Source organism: Haplochromis burtoni, unplaced genomic scaffold (genome assembly GCF_018398535.1).
Source record: "Haplochromis burtoni strain Fernald_Lab_line unplaced genomic scaffold, NCSU_Asbu1 Contig_16, whole genome shotgun sequence".
Taxonomy (NCBI): domain Eukaryota; kingdom Metazoa; phylum Chordata; class Actinopteri; order Cichliformes; family Cichlidae; genus Haplochromis; species Haplochromis burtoni.
Window position 1 is genome coordinate 3,877,096 of NW_024582377.1, and position 15,334 is coordinate 3,892,429.

At 39.0% G+C, this 15,334-nt stretch overlaps 2 long non-coding RNA genes across 2 annotated transcripts; one reads left to right on the forward strand and one right to left on the reverse strand.

Moving 5' to 3' along the window:
• Positions 1–9,056: 9,056 nt before the first annotated feature.
• Positions 9,057–10,711, forward strand: LOC102302085. The gene is made up of 4 exons (XR_315458.3): positions 9,057–9,144; positions 9,233–9,278; positions 9,690–9,700; positions 10,509–10,711. It is a non-coding gene; the product is annotated as an uncharacterized LOC102302085 (long non-coding RNA).
• Positions 10,537–13,423, reverse strand: LOC106633078. The gene is made up of 2 exons (XR_006054072.1): positions 11,552–13,423; positions 10,537–11,421 (listed from the first exon to the last, which is right to left on the reverse strand). It is a non-coding gene; the product is annotated as an uncharacterized LOC106633078 (long non-coding RNA).
• Between the last annotated feature and the right edge of the window lie 1,911 nt (positions 13,424–15,334).

The window sequence follows — 15,334 nt, forward strand, 5'->3', positions numbered from 1 at the left end:
ATGTTCATAGCAGCGTTTTCCTTCATTTCTGCCTTTATGTGTGGACGGGATTATTTTTTAAAACGAAAACGGAAAATCTCCGTTTTCAAAAATACCCGTGTACGTGTGGACGTAGCCTCAGTCTCTGACTGGAAGCGCTAATTCGTCATTCGGCTTTTGTCAGACTAAAGTAACTGTTAAAACTGTTTGAAAAGCTCAGCTATACAACAAGGAGAGATTGAGAATTTCCTTTTAGTTCTCAGTTTATTTGATATTGACAAAAGTTAGTCAGTTTTGTCTGTTCTTCTGTAAAACAAACTAAGATTTATTTTTAGAATTAATATTTTGTTTCTAAGTGGAATTGACAGTTTAGTCTGTTTCGTTTGTTCTATTTTGAAACTTAAACGCTTTAGCGGCTGCCTTTTGTGTAGTTTGCAATATTTGCCTTTATTTATCTGAAAAAGTCTCGTGTTCCTTAAGTACATCTACCCTGTTGAACTTATTATGGGAAATAAATATTTAAATAAAAACAAGCTGCTGATTATTTCACATTTTACTTGTGAGCAACGGCACATTTAAATCTTACAAATATAGTTATTTGGCTTATATCGTGATAGATATCGTTAATCACCTGAAATGAAAAAACATATCGTGATATGAAAAAACTCTATATCGCCCATCGATGCCAATGACATAATTACCCAGCTACATATACATATATATATACACACATATACATATATATATACATATATATATATATATATATATATATATACATATAATATATATATATATATATATATATATACATATATATATATATATATATCATATATATATATATATATATATATACATATATATATATATATATATATATACCATATATATATATATATATATATATATACATATATATATATATATATATATATATACATATATATAATATATATATATATATGTATATATATATATATATATATATATATATATGTATATATATATATATATATATATATATATAAAAAACACCCAGCACGCCCCTGCGGGCGGTTTATCCTTCAAGCTCGGGTCCTCTACCAGAGGCCTGGGAGCTTGAGGGTCCTGCGCAGTATCTTAGCTGTTCCCAGGACTGCGCTCTTCTGGACAGAGATCTCCGATGTTATTCCCGGGATCTGCTGGAGCCACTCGCCTAGCTTGGGAGTCACCGCACCTAGTGCTCCGATTACCACAGGGACCACCGTTACCTTCACCCTCCACATCCTCTCGAGCTCTTCTCTGAGCCCTTGGTATTTCTCCAGCTTCTCGTGTTCCTTCTTCCTGATATTGCTGTCATTCGGAACCGCTACATCGATCACTACGGCCGTCTTCTTCTGTTTGTCTACCACCACTATGTCCGGTTGGTTAGCCACCACCATTTTGTCCGTCTGTATCTGGAAGTCCCACAGGATCTTAGCTCGGTCATTCTCCACCACCCTTGGGGGCATCTCCCATTTTGACCTCGGGACTTCCAGGTTATACTCGGCACAGATGTTCCTGTACACTATGCCGGCCACTTGGTTATGGCGTTCCATGTATGCCTTGCCTGCTAGCATCTTGCACCCTGCTGTTATGTGCTGGATTGTCTCTGGGGCATCTTTACACAGCCTGCACCTGGGGTCTTGCCTGGTGTGATAGACCCCAGCCTCTATGGATCTTGTACTCAGAGCTTGTTCTTGTGCTGCCATGATTAGTGCCTCTGTGCTGTCTTTCAGTCCAGCTTTGTCCAGCCACTGGTAGGATTTCTGGATATCAGCCACCTCCTCTATCTGCCGGTGGTACATACCGTGCAGGGGCCTGTCCTTCCATGATGGTTCCTCGTCTCCCTCCTCTTTCTTGGGTTTCTGCTGCCTGAGGTATTCACTGAGCACTAGGTCAGTTGGGGCCATCTTCCCAATGTATTCTTGGATGTTCCTTGTCTCATCCTGGACTGTGGTGCTGACACTCACCAGTCCCCGGCCCCCTTCCTTCCGCTTAGCGTACAGCCTCAGGGTGCTGGACTTGGGGTGAAACCCTCCATGCATGGTAAGGAGCTTTCTTGTCTTTATGTCAGTGGCTTCTATCTCCTCCTTTGGCCAGCCTATTACCCCAGCAGGGTACCTGATCACGGGCAGGGCGTACGTGTTGATGGCCCGGATCTTGTTCTTACCATTCAGCTGACTCCTCAGGACTTGCCTGACCCTCTGCAGGTACTTGGTGGTTGCAGCTTTTCTAGCGGCCTCTTCATGGTTCCCATTCGCCTGCGGGATCCCCAGGTACTTGTAACTGTCCTCTATGTCTGCAATGTTGCCTTCTGGTAGTTCAATCCCCTCAGTTCTGACTACCTTCCCTCTCTTTGTTACCATCCGACTACACTTCTCCAGTCCGAACGACATTCCAATGTCATTGCTGTATAGCCTGGTAGTGTGGATCAGTGAATCGATGTCTCGTTCACTCTTGGCATACAGCTTGATGTCATCCATGTACAGGAGGTGGCTGACAACTGCTCCGTTCCGTAGTCGGTATCCGTAGCCAGTCTTGTTAATGATCTCACTGAGGGGGTTCAGGCCTATGCAGAACAGCAGTGGGGACAGAGCATCTCCTTGGTAGATCCCGCACTTGATGGTGACTTGTGCTATGGGCTTGGAGTTGGCCTCTAGTGTTGTACGCCACATCCCCATTGAGTTCCTGATGAAGGCTCTTAGGGTCCCATTGATCTTGTACAATTCTAGGCATTCCAGTATCCAGCTGTGGGGCATTGAGTCATAGGCCTTCTTGTAATCAATCCAGTGTAACAGAGTTAGAAAATAGCTTAATGAATTTCCTCAAAATTGATGTGCTTTGTGAATAGTTGGAGCCACCTGGTGGACAAACACAGCAACTGCAACTGTTAAGGTTCCAAATTGCTGCACAGCGCATGCCTCAGCAAAGGAAAAAAACTCCCAAGCTGGTGGTAGGTGCTAGTGAGCGATACTGTTGTCAATTTTGACAAAAAAATGATGAACAATGATGATTGTTTTATAATAGAAAAGCTGTTTTTATATGTTATTGTTGGTTAGGAAAAAGGAGAAAAATAAATAAATAATATTGCTACTATACGATCACAGGTTTGGTTTCAGCTAGAACTTTTAAAAGAAAGACTTTGTTGATGTTGTGTTGTATAAATATATCTTAGTCATTTGTTAAGTGTTATGTTTGGAAAGAAAAAGGAAAAAAACTCCCAAGCTGGTGAACTGAATGTTGCAGTTGCTTTGCACATTGTTAATGAAGACTGTGTGCTGTTTTCTTTGTACCAGTTGCCAGAATAAAGAGGGAGCCCAGAGTAAGGGCAAGTCCAGCGTTGCAGTGCCGTCCTTTCTACATGGGCATATCACACCACTTGCACAATAGACTCACAGAACAGCAACAGCTAACAGGCAGTGCACAGGTTGGTCAGTCTGGTCTTGCAGTCTCGGCTGACTGTTCTGTCTACCAGTAGCTGGTGTTTTGCGCCTCTGGTATTCTTGCCAATTCCTTTCTGTGTCCCGCTCATGTATTGACCCATGTGCCTGTTCATCTTAGCCGATATGATGCCTGACAGGAGCTTCCATGTAGTACTGAGGCAGGTTATTGGTCGGTAGTTGGAGGGGACCGGTCCCTTCTTGGGGTCCTTGGGGATCAGGACCGTCCGACCTTCGGTTAGCCATTCCGGGTGTCTCTCGTTAACTAGCAGCTGGTTCATTTGTGCTGCCAGACGCTCGTGGAGTGCAGTCAGCTTCTTTAGCCAGTAGGCGTGAACCATGTCGGGCCCTGGTGCTGTCCAACTCTTCATACTGGAGACCCTTTCTTGGATATCTGCCACTGTGATGGTTACTGGACCCTGTTCAGGGAGGTCGCATATATATATAGATAGAGAGAGAGATAGATAGATAGATAGATATAGATAGATAGATAGAGATATATAGAGAGAGCGAGAGAGAGAGAGAGAGAAGAGAGAGAGAGAGAGAGAGAGAGAGAGAGAGAGAGAGAGAGAGAGAGAGAGAGAGAGAGAGAGAGAGAGAGAGAGAGAGAGAGAGAGAGAGGAGAGAGAGAGAGATGACGATAGATATAGATATATATATAGAGATATATATAGAATATATATAATGTTCTTCCTCTACCCCCCCCCCCAATTTTTGCACATGTCGAGGAGCGTGTCAGGCTACATTTCACTGTGTGTTATACTTGTATAACTATGCATGTGACAAATAAAGAACCTTGAACCTATGTCAGCGCTGGGAGCTGGGCTGGGTCCAGGCGCAAGGCAGCCGTGGCAGCCTTGCGCATAACTGCAGCATAACTAAGGGAGGATTCAGGGTCACCTGGTCCAGCCCTAACTATATGCTTTAGCAAAAAGGAAAGTTTGAAGCCTGATCTTAAAAGTAGAGATAGTGTCTGTCTCCTGAATCCAAACTGGAAGCTGGTTCCACAGAAGAGGGGCCTGAAAACTGAAGGCTCTGCCTCCCATTCTACTTTTAAATACTCTAGGAACAACAAGTAGGCCTGCAGAGCGAGAGCGAAGTGCTCTAATAGGGTGATATGGTACTACAAGGTCATTAAGATAAGATGGGGCCTGATTATTTAAGACCTTGTATGTGAGGAGCAGGATTTTGAATTCTGGATTTAACAGGAAGCCAAAACAGGAGAAATCTGCTCTCTCTTTCTAGTCCCTGTCAGGACTCTTGCTGCAGCATTTTGGATCAGCTGAAGGCTTTTCAGCGAGTTTTTTGGACATCCTGATAATAATGAATTACAGTCGTCCAGCCTGGAAGTAATAAATGCATGAACTAGTTTTTCAGCGTCACTCTGAGACAGGATATTTCTAACTTTAGAGATGTTGCACAAATGGAAGAAAGCAGTCTTACATATTTGTTTAATATGTGCGTTGAAGGACATGTCCTGGTCAAAAATGACTCCAAGGTTCCTCACAGTGTTACTGGAGGCCAAGGTAATGCCATCCAGAGTAAGAATCTGGTTAGATACCATATTTCTAAGATTTTCAGGGCCGAGTACAATAACCTCAGTTTGATCTGAATTAAGAAGCAGAAAGTTAGCGGCCATCCAGGTCTTTATGTCTTTAAGACATTCCTGCAGTTTAACTAATTGGTGTGTGTTATCTGGCTTCATGGACAGATAGAGCTGGGTGTCATCTGCATAGCAGTGTAAATGTATGCTATGTCTTCTAATGATGCTGCCTATGGAAAGCATATATAATGTAAGCACAATTGGTCCTAGCACTGAACCCTGTGGAACTCCATAATTATATGTGAAGAGGACTCTTCAATTATATAAATAAACTGAGTGTATTAATTCGTTGGATTCTTGTTCAATATTGTTATTACTGAAAGGAAGACTAATTGCAAGCTGTTATCAATATCAGACCAGAGACAAGCCTTTGATAATGATAAAAATGCAAAAATGTGTGGAACGGCCTAAGCTAAAATGAATAAACATTAAATGAATCAGGAGCGGTTTATAGATGCTGTGCCTAAATTAGACTCAGTGATCAATGAAAGCACTCGGTTATAATTCCCGTGTCTAAAGTTCAGTTTGCACATGTAGGGACACAGGTTTAAGACTTTAAATGCAACATTTAACCACTTAGCTTAAAGCATCATGGGACTCTTTGATAGCCTAAGATAAGATGAAGGTAAATAAACCTGACTCCAAAGACTTCCCTGAAAATTCCAGTGATTCGTCTTGAACAAAACAGACGGAAAACCAGCAGCACTACTCATCGTAATCATGGCTTAAAGCAGAGACAGGCTGCAATTTGGTGTCGGGTCCACCAGGTGGAGCCAAATCATCATCAACACGAGTCATGCATCAAGAGACGAGACGCCGAGTTAATTATTTCAAAGTAAATTGTGTGGTATGCATAGTCAGCATATCTAAAGTGCCATGTAAAGATTTAAAATATAATGCCACATTTGACCTGTGACCTCTCTTTCAAGGTCAATAGAGTAATATGAAGGTCAAAGTGATGATATTGCTATACAAAGCTGGATTGATAACATAAAGGCGTATAGAGAATGATACATGGGGATTTTAAAAGTTGCATTGCTTTGGACCCCTGCATTGGCAACATTTAGGAAATGATACTGCTTAATGGGGCTTGTAAATATCACACTATAGTTTGACCTCAGACCTCACTTTTACATTTCAGATGCGCTTTTCTATATATAATCAAAATCAATATGTATCGTAGACTCTTGAGGTCTTAAAGCTCATTCCATATGACCTGTCATATCAAAAGAAATGAGATGCAGGTTATTCAACCAAAACACTTTTTGATGAGAAATATTTAAGGTAAAGAAAAACCAAGCACGCTATGAAAAGTATTGGGAAAACAAACATTTATAAATATAAAGAACAAAATAAATAATAAAGAAATATAAATTACTATTATCATTGATAAAATAAATATAAACAACTGCATTTTTAAGAGTCGTTCAGTTTTCGTGTGCTTTTGTCTTATTTCCACTTTCATGTGTTTATTTCATCATTTGTTTTCACTGACAGTAGTCCTCTACAGATGTTTCACTGCTTTTTCTTCTGGAGAAAAAAAACAGTACTGGGATGTCAATACATTAAATTTTATTTGAGGTTTTCATTAACGTTTTTTGTTGTTGTTGTTTTTTCACCTGAACCAAGTATTGTAACATTTTCAGGGCAGTAAGATGTTTGCATCAAACACTCAAGTTCCTGCATGTTGCGATGGAACAGACATGCCCACAGGCTAGAACATTCGAGAACAGATCGCTTAGATTTCTAAGAACTTTGGGTGTGTTGTTCAAAACTCTTCTGACATCACCTAAGTCACGAGATATTTGTCTATTTGAATCACCTGATGTGATGTTTCACACCAGGGATGTAACAAACCAGAGATTGAGGGTGGAATTATGAACAAGAATGGACAAAGCAACGTGTTTTGGCAATTCTTTTTGCACTCCCAAGACTAGACGAGAACTTTTCAATCACTACCCTGTCTCACTGTACTCAGATGGTTTAGACATTATTAATTCCAGATTATGAGAAAGAACCAATGCACTTTGGAAAGTGAAAAGGAGCATCTAAAGAAGTGTTGGGCATACAGTACTGTACTGAATATTCATTAATGAATATAATCAGAAGGGCTTTCCACAAAAGCTGTCTAAAATAACTAAAATCAGTCAAACCTACTTCTTCTTCTTTTTTTCACTGTTGATAAACAAAAAATGAACAACCCACAAACCAACATCAACACCGAATAACCAAAGAAAAGTCAGTTGGCCGCACAAAAAGAAAATAAGTCATTTAAACTGTAGGATTTGGTGACATCACTCGAACCCAACCCAGCAACGGAAAATAGATTGGTCACATCTATCAAAACCAAAACAAATAACAAAAAACAGGTTTAAAACATCCCATTTAATTAGCTGCAGTGGCTTGAAGGAGGAGTGAGACAGAGAGACACAAAACCAGTTTTCTAGCTTCAGTTCTGGATGTTTTTTCAGGCCACAACACATCTTGTGTGTACTGGGAGTGGCACACTAATAGTGCTGTGCAAAAATCTTGACAGGCTATAAATTATATTTCCCTAGGAAAATGGTAAACATGTTGGGTGACTTATTTAAACATGCAATGATACATACAAATACTGTATATAAGTAAAAAAAAAAAAAAGAAAGAAAGAAAATCCACCAAGACCACATGTACCTCCCTCCTGTCCTCCTCTCTTATATATTGATTATGATTTGAACAACATATTTCAAATTTGGATTCATCACTCAGTAAGACCTGTTGCCACTGATTTTCAGGCACGTTCTTGAGTAATTTGGGACACACCCCAGCCTTTTCTCCCTGTTTCCCTTCCTTAAAATTAGCTGTGTAACAGCCAACTTTACACTGAGACCATTTCATGAGGCTTTATGAGACTTCAGTGAATGTTAGAAGGATTGATTGAAGGACCAGATGCATCTCTTAATTGCTTATTTCTTTACAACATTTTAAAGACATGACTTTCAAATACTGTTGTGGTGTGGATAGTATCAGGCCTGACATTTATTGTTTTGTCCACCCATTTTCCAGTTTTCTCAATTTTAGGGTCAAACGGCAAACAGCGCCGTTATATGATAAATTTGATAACTCTTTGAAAAATCACCTTATTGTTGCAGTAATTAAGAGTCCTAACAGCATACACAGTAAATAATATAAATAAAAGAAAGAAGAAAAACTGAAACATAAAGACACAAGAGAAGGAACATGTTTCTTGATAAGGACGTGTATAGGATGGGAATGGTAAACTTAAATATGCAAACAGTGAGATGTAATATATAAAATAAATACATGAACGGGATTTTTGTTTTGTTTTTTGTTGGGGAGTTTTGTAGGTTGCCTGTAAAGGTTTTGGTGTGGCTGTTGTGTGTAGACATAAGACCAGATAATCCCTTAACTACCTTTGCTATGCTTGAATAATTCATAGTGTTAAGTGGCCTAACAAACTACAAAATATTCTTCTTAAAATGAGTCTGAAAATTAGAGGAAAAATAAGCTAATCTTCAAAATTAAAAAAAAGAAGAAAAAGACAGAGTCAGAAAGCCTGGATCACTATTGCTCAAGACCGCTTCCAAGAACGTCTGGCTTCTTGAAAGCAAATTATAATGAAGGCTGGCCCGAGGCTTTTTCAAACAACTGCACACACACCACAATTTTTGTTTTGCTGTCTTTGTGAGGCCCTTTAGTTAGTCTTTAGGACTAAGGTCTTGCTCTAAGTCTAAGAAAATGACATTTTACTTAAAAGTTGTGCCTTTTACAAAGCAGAAATAGAAATAAATGCTATCTATACTGACCATTTGCAGATAAAAACAACACCATAATATTAAGAAAACTACCATGTAAGTATTCTAATAAAAAAGTTTGAACTGGATTTGGAGTTGTTTTCTCTGCAGCACATTTGGTGCAGAGACGGTGGTTGTATCCGACAGGTTTGGTGTTTTGGAGCAGAACAAAAGCTGACCTGTAATTTTCAGGTTACACCCTGCCCCACACTAAAACATCCTCATTCTTCATCTCAAACTCTGCCCTATAAATACAGCTCTGAAAACAGACGTCAGACACAAATTACTCTGCTTACTGCATCGGGTATGTAACTGGCATTGTTGATTGCTTGTGATGATTGATTGCAGTAAAAGTTTAACACTTAATTTTCTTCTACTTTTGTCTTTTCCAGGTGAGAACTTTTCACTGCACTTGTAAACAAGACAAAATGAGTGACCGTAAGTCTCTGATTCAGATATCTGTTTATATCGAGATCACTGACATGTAGTAATTAGGCTGAAAAACTATGTGCTACTGCTGCATGTATGTTCACTGCACTTGTGCACAGCTCAATGTTTTATTTGCACTTTTCTACTCTGCAATTAGACAGATGTGCAAATGCAGCTATATGTTGAATTCTTGTTCAAAATCATTTCAGTGTTTGATTTAAGAACAGTGTGCTCTTTATTTAACATAACGTCAGCTCTCTCTGAGAGGCAGCATTGTCTATACTGTCGTTCTGCAAAATTATTTAACACATTTGCTTTATATTAAGTCTTCTGCTTCTTATGTTATGTCTAGTATTTCTGTTATTATGTCTACTATTTTTTAAGTTACCAATTTTGATTTTTTTGCTTTTCCAAATACAGCCAAAGCCCAGGTGAGTGAATTCTTTTGGCTTCCATTTTTTCACACCTGTGACAAACAGCATAACAAACTTGTTCTAACGAAGCAATCTTCCTCTCTAAAAAGCCAGCTCCGGGAAAAGGATCAGATTGTGAAAGAAAACTTTCACTTGTGTACTTTCCGCTGTTTTGCTTTACTGGTTGATGCTATTTTGACATTTTCTCTTCCTATGGTTGGGATGCCTTTTTTTAATTACTTTATTCCCTCTGAAATGGTAAATTCAAATTTTCTCTTACAAAGTAAGTCGATTCTTCTCATTTGAATCTTTTTGGTTTCTATATAAAATATTTCACAAGTCACACAAAATAAATCTGTTAAGTTTAGTTTTGTTGCCAGGGCTAGGTTTCCATTTCACGCATTAAATGCTGCAGAGGAGTTTGAGTGTCACTGCTCAGACAAAACTGCTTTTGTCTGAGTATCTTTGCAAGTTGTTGTCACATTTCTCTCTGTAGCCCTGAACCCCCTTACTTAGATACAATTTAAATAGCAGTAAAAACTAGCAGAAATGGGCACTCCGTCTTCAACACATCTGTGCTGGCCATGCTGTGCATAAAATCTCAAAGGCACAAAATGCCAAAACAAATCACGGAAGCAGTTGTGACCTCATATTTGGCACATGCCATAATTTGTGAGGGTGAGATTTGTGGGGCGTGCCAATTCACAAGAGATCACCGATTCCCATAAAAAACAAGCTTGGTATCCAACCACGGCAAACAATTTTGAGGTTGCTGCAAAGTGAGTTTCAAGAAGCATTTTCATTTTTTTCTCATGGTTGTTAACAGGGAAAAGGCCAAGAACATGGACATGGACATGGAAAAGGCCAAGAACAAGGGAAAGGAAAAGGCCAAGAACATGGACATGGACATGGAAAAGGCCAAGAACAAGGGAAAGGAAAAGCACCACCTCCCTAATAAATAATGAATCATTATTCTGTGGTCATTTTTAAGAGATAAAAATGTCTTTAATAAACTAAAATAAAAAACAATGTGTAATTTGTTCATTTAAACATGAGTTTCTAGCAGAGCCCACAGCAGAACATTTATTCAAAACATAAAAGCTTTTACAATAACCATTAACCATTTGCTGATGACTAAAACGACATGACTAAGAAATACAAAGTGCCTTAAGTGAAGGAAGTTCTGCATAGCTTCCGCAGATATTGAAAAATGGGATAATCAATATAAAAGGGCATCAATGCCAACATGCTTTAAGACAAACATAAATTGTTATGGCAGTATTAAATATAAAAAACAATCTTAAGACCAGTTTTGGAAGTTTCTCTATATGGGATGACTTCTTTTTACCTTTTGCTGCTTCATGGAGGCCTCCTTCTTCCAGCTTCCTTATGGCGATTCCTATTGGGCAACATGTTTACATCTTACACACACAAGATTACAAGATTTTGATATATACACCCCAGTTCAGTGAGGATTTGATAATCTGTTTGGGGTCTAGGCAAACATTCACAATGGGGCTCTCCAAACAGCATTAGGCACCATTACACAATCGATTTACAGACATTTACACAATTTATTTACAGACATTCATTTATTGTTTTAAACAATACTTTAAAGACTGCACCTTTAGAGCTGATGTAAGTGATTCAAGTTTGTGCCTGTTCACATCGAGCAGACATACCAAGATGTAGCATGAGTCGAACTTCACTCCGTTTAAGTATGCAGCTCTGATGTGTTTCTGTATGGCATTGAAAAGCTATGAGATTGATTTTTTTAACAAAGTATCAGATGCAGATATGTCCCAGAAAATAAATAACTCGTTTAAATTTGTAAAAGTTTTGGCTGCAACCTGCAAAACTCTTTCTCACCTATCATGAAACATATCAGGCGACATTCTTTTGTCTCGTAACACACCAGCCAGCAGCTTGCACGATGCAAGACATCAGATCTAGTTTTGTATGGATGCATACAGATAGTGATGGCCCGCTTGAAGCTGACGCTCCGGAGCGTGTGTCGAAAAAAACAACACACTGGTTCAGAAGCACTGTGTCGAGGCTTGCTTCGTTTGGCAAAAGTCACGTGACCAGTGACGTCCGAAGCTTCATTACGCACGTAACTGCTTCGGTACCTGATTCAAACGGATATAAGGAAGTGAATCATCCACGGGATTCGTGGAGTGTGTTGATGGTGACAGAGAGCGACGAGGTGATCATTCCACTGACAGATATGGAGCCAGCGAGGAAGAGAGGACGTTCTGGCGTGTGGGAATATTTTGAGTTGATTTTGCTCAATTCATTTTATCTGCCGAAGTGAAAAACTTGAAATGTCCAAAATCATGTTTTCATAATGTAAATATCATTACAGCATATGACTGTAGGAACACTTCCATGTGAATTAAAGCTGATGAAGACTACAAAAATGTATTTGACACTATACGTACATTACATTGCTACAGTTTAGAAAATCATTTTGTTTATTGTTTTTAGGTGATAGTCTGCAGGACCCAGGAATACCTGCATATCTACCAGCTTGCAGTGTAGTTCCTGCACTCCACAGCCTCTTCTGTTCCATGCAAGTGGATTTTCTCCAGGGCAGGAGAAACTATTTCTAAGAAAAGAAACAGACTCAGCCAGCGCACAGTAACACTAATCCTCTTTTTAAATGTAAATAACAAAAGGGCTACCTTACATAGATCATGTTTTTACTTTGCAAGTTCTTGATTAGGGGTGGGTTTTGATTATCGCCTTTCTGATTACAATCCATGCTAAATTGAATAAAGTGATATTGATTCATTACAATCCTGTGTCGATTTGTAAATTAACGTTATTATGCCTGAAACGCCAGCATCTCAGGTTAAACCTCACAACATGTCGTCAAACACCATACAGCTAAAACAGTAACTGGGAGCAGGTTTACGGATTCTGCATACAAACGTAAACACAGAGCGCGGACCCGACGCGTCAGAATCAGATTTTGGTGTGTCGTCGGGTCCGCGCTGTGTTTGCCTCTTTTTTTTTCGCTGGCTTCTGCAGCTGCAGGTTTCATAACTCTCTGTTTACATCTCTAATTAAGTCTCACATGTGTCAGCTTTCTTTTAATAGATACGAAATTATGGATATATACTGATACATGACCAGAATTGTAATATTTCTGACTGAGGCAAAACTTTCCAGATTCCAATCAAATTGAATCGGATCCTGTATCGAATCAAAATGATTCTACAAATCAGTGACGATGCAGCCGTACTCAGCCCCCTAAGCATTTTCCCTTTCCAGTTCACAATCAATCCCACCCCTAGGTCAAAAATATGTATAGGAATTGGCCTAATCTAATATTTTGTATGAACCTGTCCAGCTGTCCAGTGATTAAACGACAAGTAGATGGAGGCAGGACTTCACAGCAGGGGCATACTCCATAATGTGCTGTGCATTCTCATATGTATATTATATATATTGCTCACTTATTGTATTTACCAACATCAAGGAGTTATGAGCAAAGAAAGGCCACACCATAGTGCATGTTTAAATGGGGAAAGTTTATTGATCAAAATGTATTACGCAGATACGCATTACATTTTTTTCAGCCCCCCAATCGAGAAAACAAAACCAATTACATGTTCAAAGCAACGGAACGGTGGCCCAATATCAGAGAGAACTCCACTCTTGAGTGAGAAGCGATAATTGAGCAGTCCGTTTTATTTTGCAGATTCAAGCTGCTCTTCAAATTTTTCACCACCAGATGTCACCAGAGAGGACTGTGTTGAAAAGCTTCGAGTAATGAACCGTTTTTCCATACAAGCTTCAGTGCTTCGGAAAGCTTCATTTGGCCATCACTACATACAGATAATGAAAGGTGTGCACCAAGTTGTGTATAATTATCGTAAATACCATACAGGAACTGTTGCTTTCTCTCTGTGAGCTCAACACTCTTCTCCCCACACACACACACACCAGTTCCAGCATGTTTGAACTGATTACGGTATTTTGGAATATGTAGTTGTTTAAAAATGGCTCCAAGAGGCCGTCCCAATTTGTGTAAAGCAGCAGTTCTTCTCAAATCGTCACTGAGCTCCTTTGACTATCTTATTCTTAATTAAGTGCTTTTGATAATCACTAACAAGATGTTAACAAGCCTTGACCAAGTTAAAAGGCATTGTCGAACCTTCAGAAGCAAGATTTAACTTATTAAAAGATTTAACTGACTAAATATTGCAGTCACACAATGACTATTTACTATTTACAGTCATTTCATTGTTGCAGTCAATCATTAAAACCTTAAAATGACCACTGTGTGAAAATTTGACAGTAACTGTAAATTTATTATAGTAATATATTCTAGTAATATCTTAGTAAAATTCATTTGTATGTGACTACAACCCTCAGAAAGGCATTCTAAAATACAGTAAGACTCAAGAATTTGGATTTATTTACAAACTATAAAATAAAATAAAAAACAATAAAAACAGCATTAACATCAAACAAGGGATGGCAAAAAGTAAAAAGGGAAGCTACAGTCACAAAAAGCCTGGTTTCCCTCCTTGAATGCCGTCCAATGTCAGAAAAGAAAATGACCACAAAATCAAACGCAAAAAAAGTGGTTGGAAGATGTTGTGCAGGAAAGAAGAGGACCAGTTTCCTCCTCCAAGTCCAAAGGCCATTCAAACACATATTCACAGTTTCGATCATTTATTGCTCATATCTTAAGAATTCTTTACAGACTAGCAACATGTTAATGTTTACAGTGCGTCTCAAAGCATTTCAAGAAGGTGGCTGTCAGCGGCTTCTAAAAAAGGTATGATGTCTTTGTACCTATTGTTATTTTTTTGGTGACCATTTATGTTAACTGGGAGTTATAGGAGAATGGCAACACAATAACTTTGTCTCATTGAAAGCCAAACAAAAGGAATCTGACTCACCTGGATTTACCTCCTATCTTTTACAAAATAAAAATAAAAAAACTTCACAACATAAAAACACTCAGTGCTGGTCTCTTCAAATTTCGTATCCTTTCACTTGTGATTGGCCAACTGTGCCCAGACCAGCCAATAAACACATGCCAATCAACTTTGAACTGGCCAACAGGTGGAGGCTTGACACCTGAAAGATAAAAAGAACACCAAAAGCAAAGCCACATCTCTTGGCACGTAACACTTGGCTAAATGAAATGATTTGGCTTGCATCAGTCACAGGATGACCATTAACCAATGCTCACCCTTGACGGCAGAGCAGGCTGGTTATGAGCCAGGAACATGTTTGCAAAGAGCGACGAACTAAAACAAATGAGCGTGCTGTGTGTGCACTGTACAACAACGCAACAAAACATTCTCTGTCCTTTTATTAACTTTGTATTTATTATTTATTACTTTATTGTTTTGTTCTTATTACTTTATTATTATAGCACTGGGAATAAATAATAAGTGAAGGATTCTGGATCCCCACCACGATAGATACAAACTTGTGGCCACAGTACATACAGTATTCTGGAGAAGGTATAAATGTGACTACCCTACAATCTGAGCAGCAGCAGCCCCTCAACATTTTCCCTACCTGATGACAGTGATATAGTACGATGCAATTCCATATAAGATTCTTGATGAATGCAGGATGTTGTTATTCAGCCTGGTTCTATGTGCCCAATTTAACTTTGAACAC